Source organism: Prionailurus bengalensis, chromosome C1, assembly GCF_016509475.1.
Source record: "Prionailurus bengalensis isolate Pbe53 chromosome C1, Fcat_Pben_1.1_paternal_pri, whole genome shotgun sequence".
Taxonomy (NCBI): Eukaryota; Metazoa; Chordata; class Mammalia; order Carnivora; family Felidae; genus Prionailurus; species Prionailurus bengalensis.
This window is the reverse complement of record NC_057345.1, coordinates 112,118,637-112,125,238: the sequence shown is the minus strand read 5'-3', so window position 1 is coordinate 112,125,238 and position 6,602 is coordinate 112,118,637. Positions and strand designations below refer to the sequence as shown.

At 42.9% G+C, this 6,602-nt stretch overlaps 1 non-coding gene across 1 annotated transcript; it reads right to left on the bottom strand.

Moving 5' to 3' along the window:
• Positions 1 to 3,597: 3,597 nt before the first annotated feature.
• On the bottom strand, positions 3,598 to 3,670 carry TRNAM-CAU. Its single transcript has one exon. It is a non-coding gene; the product is annotated as a tRNA-Met (tRNA).
• Between the last annotated feature and the right edge of the window lie 2,932 nt (positions 3,671 to 6,602).

Genomic DNA, 6,602 nt, shown 5'->3' with positions numbered 1-6,602 from the left:
GTTCTTTATTAGGGCTAACTAAGAAAAAGCCTGCAGTAAAGATAGGAAGGTAGAAGAGAGTAAAAGCAGATAGAGAAAGACCAGGAGGAAGAAAGATTTAATCATCCACAGAAATAGGTTTTCAGGGAGTACCCTTGCTCTCTCTGTCTCAGGGTATCATCTCTGGTAACTTGTAAAGCTAACTCCATAATCGTGGATCCAAATAAAATTAGTTCTTCATATTTGCCTGACACTCTAATGAAACTAAGCCAAAGACTACTTCAGAGTCTCAGTACAGTGGTATAAATTATCAATCTGTAATTCTGCGATAGAACAGTTTACTGTTTTCTTATTACTGTTCTGTAGCTAATTATTTTTAATGGAAAGCACAAATGAACCCAGAAATAGAATAAATCATTCTGATTGGGAAAATTTCTTTGAATCGAACAACAACAACAAATTATAAAGTAACTTACTTTGGTCTTTGTGCTAGTTTTTTCTTTTTTTCTTTTCTTTTCTTTTTTTTTAGTTTAAATCCTAGTTAGTTAACATATAGTGTAATAATGATTTCAGGAATAGAATTTAGTGATTCATCACTTACCCAGGACTCATCCCAACGGTTGTTTTCCTGAGAATGCCCCTCACCCCGTTAGCCCATCCCCCCACCCAACACCCCACCAGCGATCATAAGTTTGTTATCTGTATTTAAGAGTCTCTTATGGTTTCCTGCCTGTTTTTATATAATTTTTGTGTGGATATTTTTCCTGATGAATATCACTTTTATAATTAAAAAAGTAGTTGATGTAAAATAAAGGATTCTCATAGTTGTGGGGAAGTTTAATGGGAGAAAATAAAGGGTAGAATGTTGTAAGAATCTGAAACATAACGAAAAAAAATGATGACAAAAAATGGTTTCTGAATAGGAAAATACTGTCCATGTGTCTGTTCCTTTCTCCCTGAGTGAGCAAGAGAAACAAACATGAGACTCTGATTTCAAGTAGACAGGACAGCATTATTTGTCCCCATCCGACCTGAAACCAGGAGATTTTGCACAGCTGTTTTCCCTCAAGAAAACCAGTTTGTTGGCAGCACAGAGGGAAACAATGAGGTGCCCTTACCCAAGAGGAAATAAAGGAAATAAAGTTGCCCTCTAGAAGTTGGACGAATAAATTCTACACACAGTAACCAGCCATCTGTGGAAGTAAAACCAAGATACAGTCTTTAAAAATCTCCCAGAACTCAAATCAAGGTGACCTCGGATGAATCCCTGGGATGTGAAACTGGAATCTGGGGCTTGTTGGTAAGCAAATCTTCACGAAGTATATTCTTGGGATAGAACAGGGATGATCAAATAATCTCAGAAAAGAGGACTCTTGTACAAGACGTTCTAGGAAGCAAGGCTTTCCTTTCCAAAACCCGAATTTGCCGGTCAAGGTGGGGCAGGAACAATTTGCCAAGCTTCTCCTGGTCTCTCACCCACGCTGGCTTCCTGTGCTCTGATTCCAGGCCACTGATTGGTTTCTTTTTCCATCTGGAGAATTAATGATGTTTCAAAAAAAAAAAATGAATGGTGTGATCTTGCTACTTGCCCACACTAGTCAAGAAAAAGACAAAACCAAAAGAAAATGAAACAAAAGTATTCCGGAAGACAGAACTGGGAGGTCTCAGATGGTCTTTCTGTGAGCCTTGTTGCCACGTAGCTCCAACAAGAGGCAAAGAGAAAAACTTCCCTCTTCCTGAAAGGTATGTGGGAATTCTCCAGTGGGGTTCATTAACTGGCAAAGCTTTAGAAGGAGTTGTCTGGCTGCCAAAATAGCTTTAACTTCCCATAATGAAAAACTGTTGCTTCCACGAACTGGCCTTGTGAAGTATTGGTTTGCATTTTAATAAGCACATATTGAGCAACCCTTTCATCCAGCTAATTGCCACAGCTACCCTATGACCTGGGCACACGGTTCCCATTTCTATGAGGACGCAGGCTTCAGCTCCAAAGAGCTGAGTCAGGAGGAGTCCAGTTAACCCTGAATCTGAATCTGCTTCTGCGTTTGCTTTCCCTACACCTGCTCTAATGTAAGTGAAGAGAATTCAGACTAGGCCAGTTCTCCATGCATTAGCAAGGGAGACAGGCTTCACAGAACTCCCCATTTCTTAGATACTGGTGATGTGATAGATTAACAAAGAATGGCTCTGGTGAATTCGGAAAGAAAGGCTGCATGAGGCAGAAGGCCCCTCCATTGTCTCCAGAAGACTTCGGTAGGAGATCAGAATTGTTTGCTCACTCTCCCTTTCTTGGAGAGCCACCCCCTCCTCCTTTCAAAGATGCCCTGCTCAGTCCAAGTGGTTGGGAGGGGGCCGGCTGCCCTCGGCCCCTCACTCCAGGGTGCTCGGAGTCTTCAAGGGACTTTGCTAGAGCATCAGTACAGGTGCTCTCTTGTCTGGGGACTGCAATCCGGAAGTCCCTGGGAGCGTCTGTCCCCTCACACATAAAGAGCACCTGATTGAGAGCTTTGCAAACAAAGGAGAGAGAACCCTGACATCCTCATTTGAGACACTGGACCCATCTGTGCCCAGAAGAGGCCTTCCACCCTTTCCCTGATTTCTTGGTTAGGTGAGTCAGCAGATTATTTTGTTTTCATGAGGGGGTGAGTTAATCATGGCCCAGGGTGAGGTCTTAACTCTTGCAGACACAGAGGCTGCGAGTGTCTCATTAATGAGCATACCTGCCCAGAGGAACGGGAACTTTCAATTATATGATTAATTCACAATAAGAGAGAGAGAACTCACAGTGTACCAAACATTTCCACTGATCTTACCAGGACACTGGAAACTAAACTATCAGAAGGTTGCCTGGTGAGGATGGCCCAGTCTTCTTGGCTGTCACAGATCTGTAACCCTTGAGCCCCGGCTGAACTTGTTTATGTAAGTTACCCAGCCTGAGTCTAGAACTGTAAATGTCCTAAGGGCTGGGATTGTGTCTGACTCATGGCTGGATTTCTCCAAGCCTAACACGGAGCTGGCACACAGTGACACTTACAAATGTCAAAACAAATTTCAGTTTCAGTTAGCAAAATAAAAAAAACAGTCCCTACCACTAAGAGATATAAGCCACAAAGCACCTACTTGCTAAATGGAAACTTTCCCTACAATGGCAAGACATGACTTTGACATTAGCCACATGACCCCCCAGTAGCTAAACAAATTTCTGACCCAGCTGTCCATTGAAGGAGGCTGGTGTAGACCAGAAAGCCCATGCATTTCCCTCTACGGTCCTCTGGAATGTTGTGCTGTTGCCCTAACCCAGGAGCTCTGTGGAACAATTGCTTCTGTCCTGCATGGGTGCCGACACCCCACAGCAGCCGTGGCACCCAGGACACAGGGGCTTCATATATTAACATATTTTTGTTGAGTGATTGAATTCCCTTATAACAAATAAGAAACAGAGGTGAACACGGGTTAAGTAGCTTGTAATATCATATTAAATTATGGCTTCTAAGTTGCCTAAAATAGCTCATTCAAAGCTTGCTTTTCATTTTGTTATGTGAGCACCAACTTCTCATATAACTTGAGAAGGGTTTAAGATGGAGTTTCACTTTAGAATTTTTTTTTAAGTAAGCACTATGCCCAACGTGGGGTTTGAACTCAGGACCCTGAGATCATGAGTCACATGCTCTACTGACTGAGCCAGCCAGGCGCCCCTTACTTGAGGAGTCTTATCTTGTATATGTCCCTTAAATCCTTTTACTTATGTTCCTTATTTGAAAATACAATAACAATACTAATATCTGAACACACGCATTTTCATTCAACCCTCTCTACACCTTTGTCTAGACAGCTCAGTGGCTGGTCATCAGAGAAAAGTTGAGTAGCACGTCCAGACCCCTGTGGCCAGCCAGTGGCCTGGAGAACTCTGTTTTTTTCTGACTTGCAGGCCAACTCTCTCTCTCTGCCTACCTGCCTGTCCTTTTCCCACACACGCTCTGATAGCAGCCATAGTGTAGGTTTGGAAATATCATACTCATGTATTTCATCAACTCCAGAATTTGATGAGGCTGCAGTTCATTTGTGGTGACCCACGATTGTTGAGTTCCTCTCTGTGGAAACCAGTAGGCTAGGAGCTGGGGCGGGGGGGAGAGGGGCACCAAGACAAGTTGACCAAAATGTGAGCCTCTCTGCCTGGATGCCAATTCCCATGTCCTTCATCCACTGAGGTACAATTCCAAGTGGATTCTTTTTGGAGTACAGCTTGATAAACACATACAGTTGTGTAACTACCACCACAGTGGAGGTACCCGTCTCATCACCTCAAAAAAAAAAATCTTCAGGTACCTCTACAGTCAACCCACTAGGTTAGGGTTGGGCCCCTACAGTTCTGTCTTTTCCAAAATACCTTAAAAATGGAATCCTACAGACAATAGCCTGCTGAGTCAGGCTTCTATCACTTCACCCATGTTGGTCCATCACCAGGCATTTGTTCCTTCTTATTGCTAAGCAGTATTCCTTTATAGGACTGTACCATAGCCTGGTAACCACTCTGCTCAACTAAAGACACTTAGGTTGTTTCTAGATTCGGGGATTATGAACCAACTCACCCTAAACATTTATGAACAGGTTTTTGTGTGAACAAATACATAGGAATGAGAATGTGGGATTCACAATGCCTTTTTCTGTCCTCAAAGGTCTTCTGCCCTCTTTAGGACTGACTGTATCATGTTTTGTCTCTTCTTGGTCAAGCAATCAGTCAGCATGGGGCCCACAATAGATGAGATGGTTTTCTAGCAAAGGGAGGTACGCCTGGAAGATCCCAGTATTTTCCCACAAAATTACCCCAACTCCTGAGGTCTTTGTCAGTCTAGTGAGAAGAGTGCCCAGGTTTCCAATGTCCATGAAAGCCTTCTCAGCATGTAAAAGAGGCCCTGAAATATGAGAAGTCCAGGCACCAAAATATACCCTGACAAAAGCAGGCCACCAGCAAGGCTTTCTGTGTGAGACAGACCTACTGAAAATCAAACTGTCCTCCCTTCAACAGTGGAAGGAAAAGCATTAATAATAACTATAAAGTATCGAACATTCACTATATGCCAGGCATTACACAGAGCAGACACTCACTTCAATAAGCCCATGGCCACCCAGAAGTAAGCAGTTCAATCAAGGTTCAAGCCAGGCCTGGGGCTCCAAGCCCACAAATGTAGCAAAACACCGTGTGCTCTCCTAAGCTTCACCACACCATCAGAGGGCAAAGCATGAGCAGTAAATGACCTCTGAAAAATGGCCTAGTGTGTATGAAGCAACATTGTGTGGAAAAACAGTATTGTAGACAACTTCTAATGTCCCAGATCCTAGACCCTGATCTGAGTTGGGGCCAAGCCTATACCTTACTACTTGACCATGGGGAACTCACCCAAACCTCTTACCCCTGTATCAGATATGTCTATCTCATTTTTTAGGTGAGGGCAAAGGATGGTTTGAAGAAACAGTTAAATTCTAAACTGAAATCTTAATATACTTCTGAAGACCTTCTTTAAGATGAGAAATTTGTCAGGGAGCAATAGTACGTATTTCTAGTGAAGATCTACTATGGAAATATTTTAAGAAAAGACAAAAATTCCAGAAAAGAAACTGGAAGAAGAAAAAGCAAAAAGCAAAAGATCGTTTGTTTGCAACCAACACATTACTTACTTTCCTAGCCAGCGTTTTTACCCTGGGACTCCCCAGCCTCAGGAGAGGAGACAGAGACAGTGGACAGGGCCCACTTCACATGGAGCTGATGTTGCCAGTGTTCACAGCAGAGAGACAGGCCACGGAGAAAACTGGCTTCTGTCTCAAGCTAGGAGGGCCCCGTGGGATGTAAGCAAGTTATGTGAATGAAGGATTTCCAGAGAGAGAAAATCCACTCTTAGCCACTGAACCTTCCTTGCCTCCCCTCTCTTCTTGGGCTCTCCCTTTGCTGGCCACTCCCAGGCAAAGGAGGAAAGTACTGACAGCCTTTGGAGACCACTGACGAGGTTCCAATCCTGAAGTTTTCTAGTTGCCTACCCTGTGGTCCAGCAACTCAGTCAACCTCTCTGAGCCCCAGTGTTTTCATCTGAAAAACGGAGATGATAATAACTGGGCACTTGGTAAGAGCATCCATAAGAAAATTCATAATCTCATATTTACTAAAGAAAGACTAAAGCTTTCTCCTTAGTATCAAAAACAAGACAAAAATATCTGTTCTTGCCAATTCTATTCAACATTGTACTAGAGGTTCTAGCCAGGGCAATTAGATAAGAAAAATTTAAAAGAGGAATCCATATTGGAAAGGAAGAGGTAAAAACATGTCTGTTTGCAAATGACATTATCTTTTTTTTTAATGTTTATTTATTTATTTATTTATTTGAGAGAGAAAGAGCAGGGAGAGGGCAGAGAGACAAAGAGAGAATCCCAAGCAGGCTGCACATTTAGTGCAGAACCCAATGTAGCGCTTGATCCCACAACCCTGGGATCATGACCTGAGCCAAAATCAAGAGTTGGACGCTCAACTGACTGAGTCACTCAGGTGCCTAACATGATCTTATATATAGCAAATTGTGAATACACACACACACACACACATACACACACACACACACACACACCTCAAATAT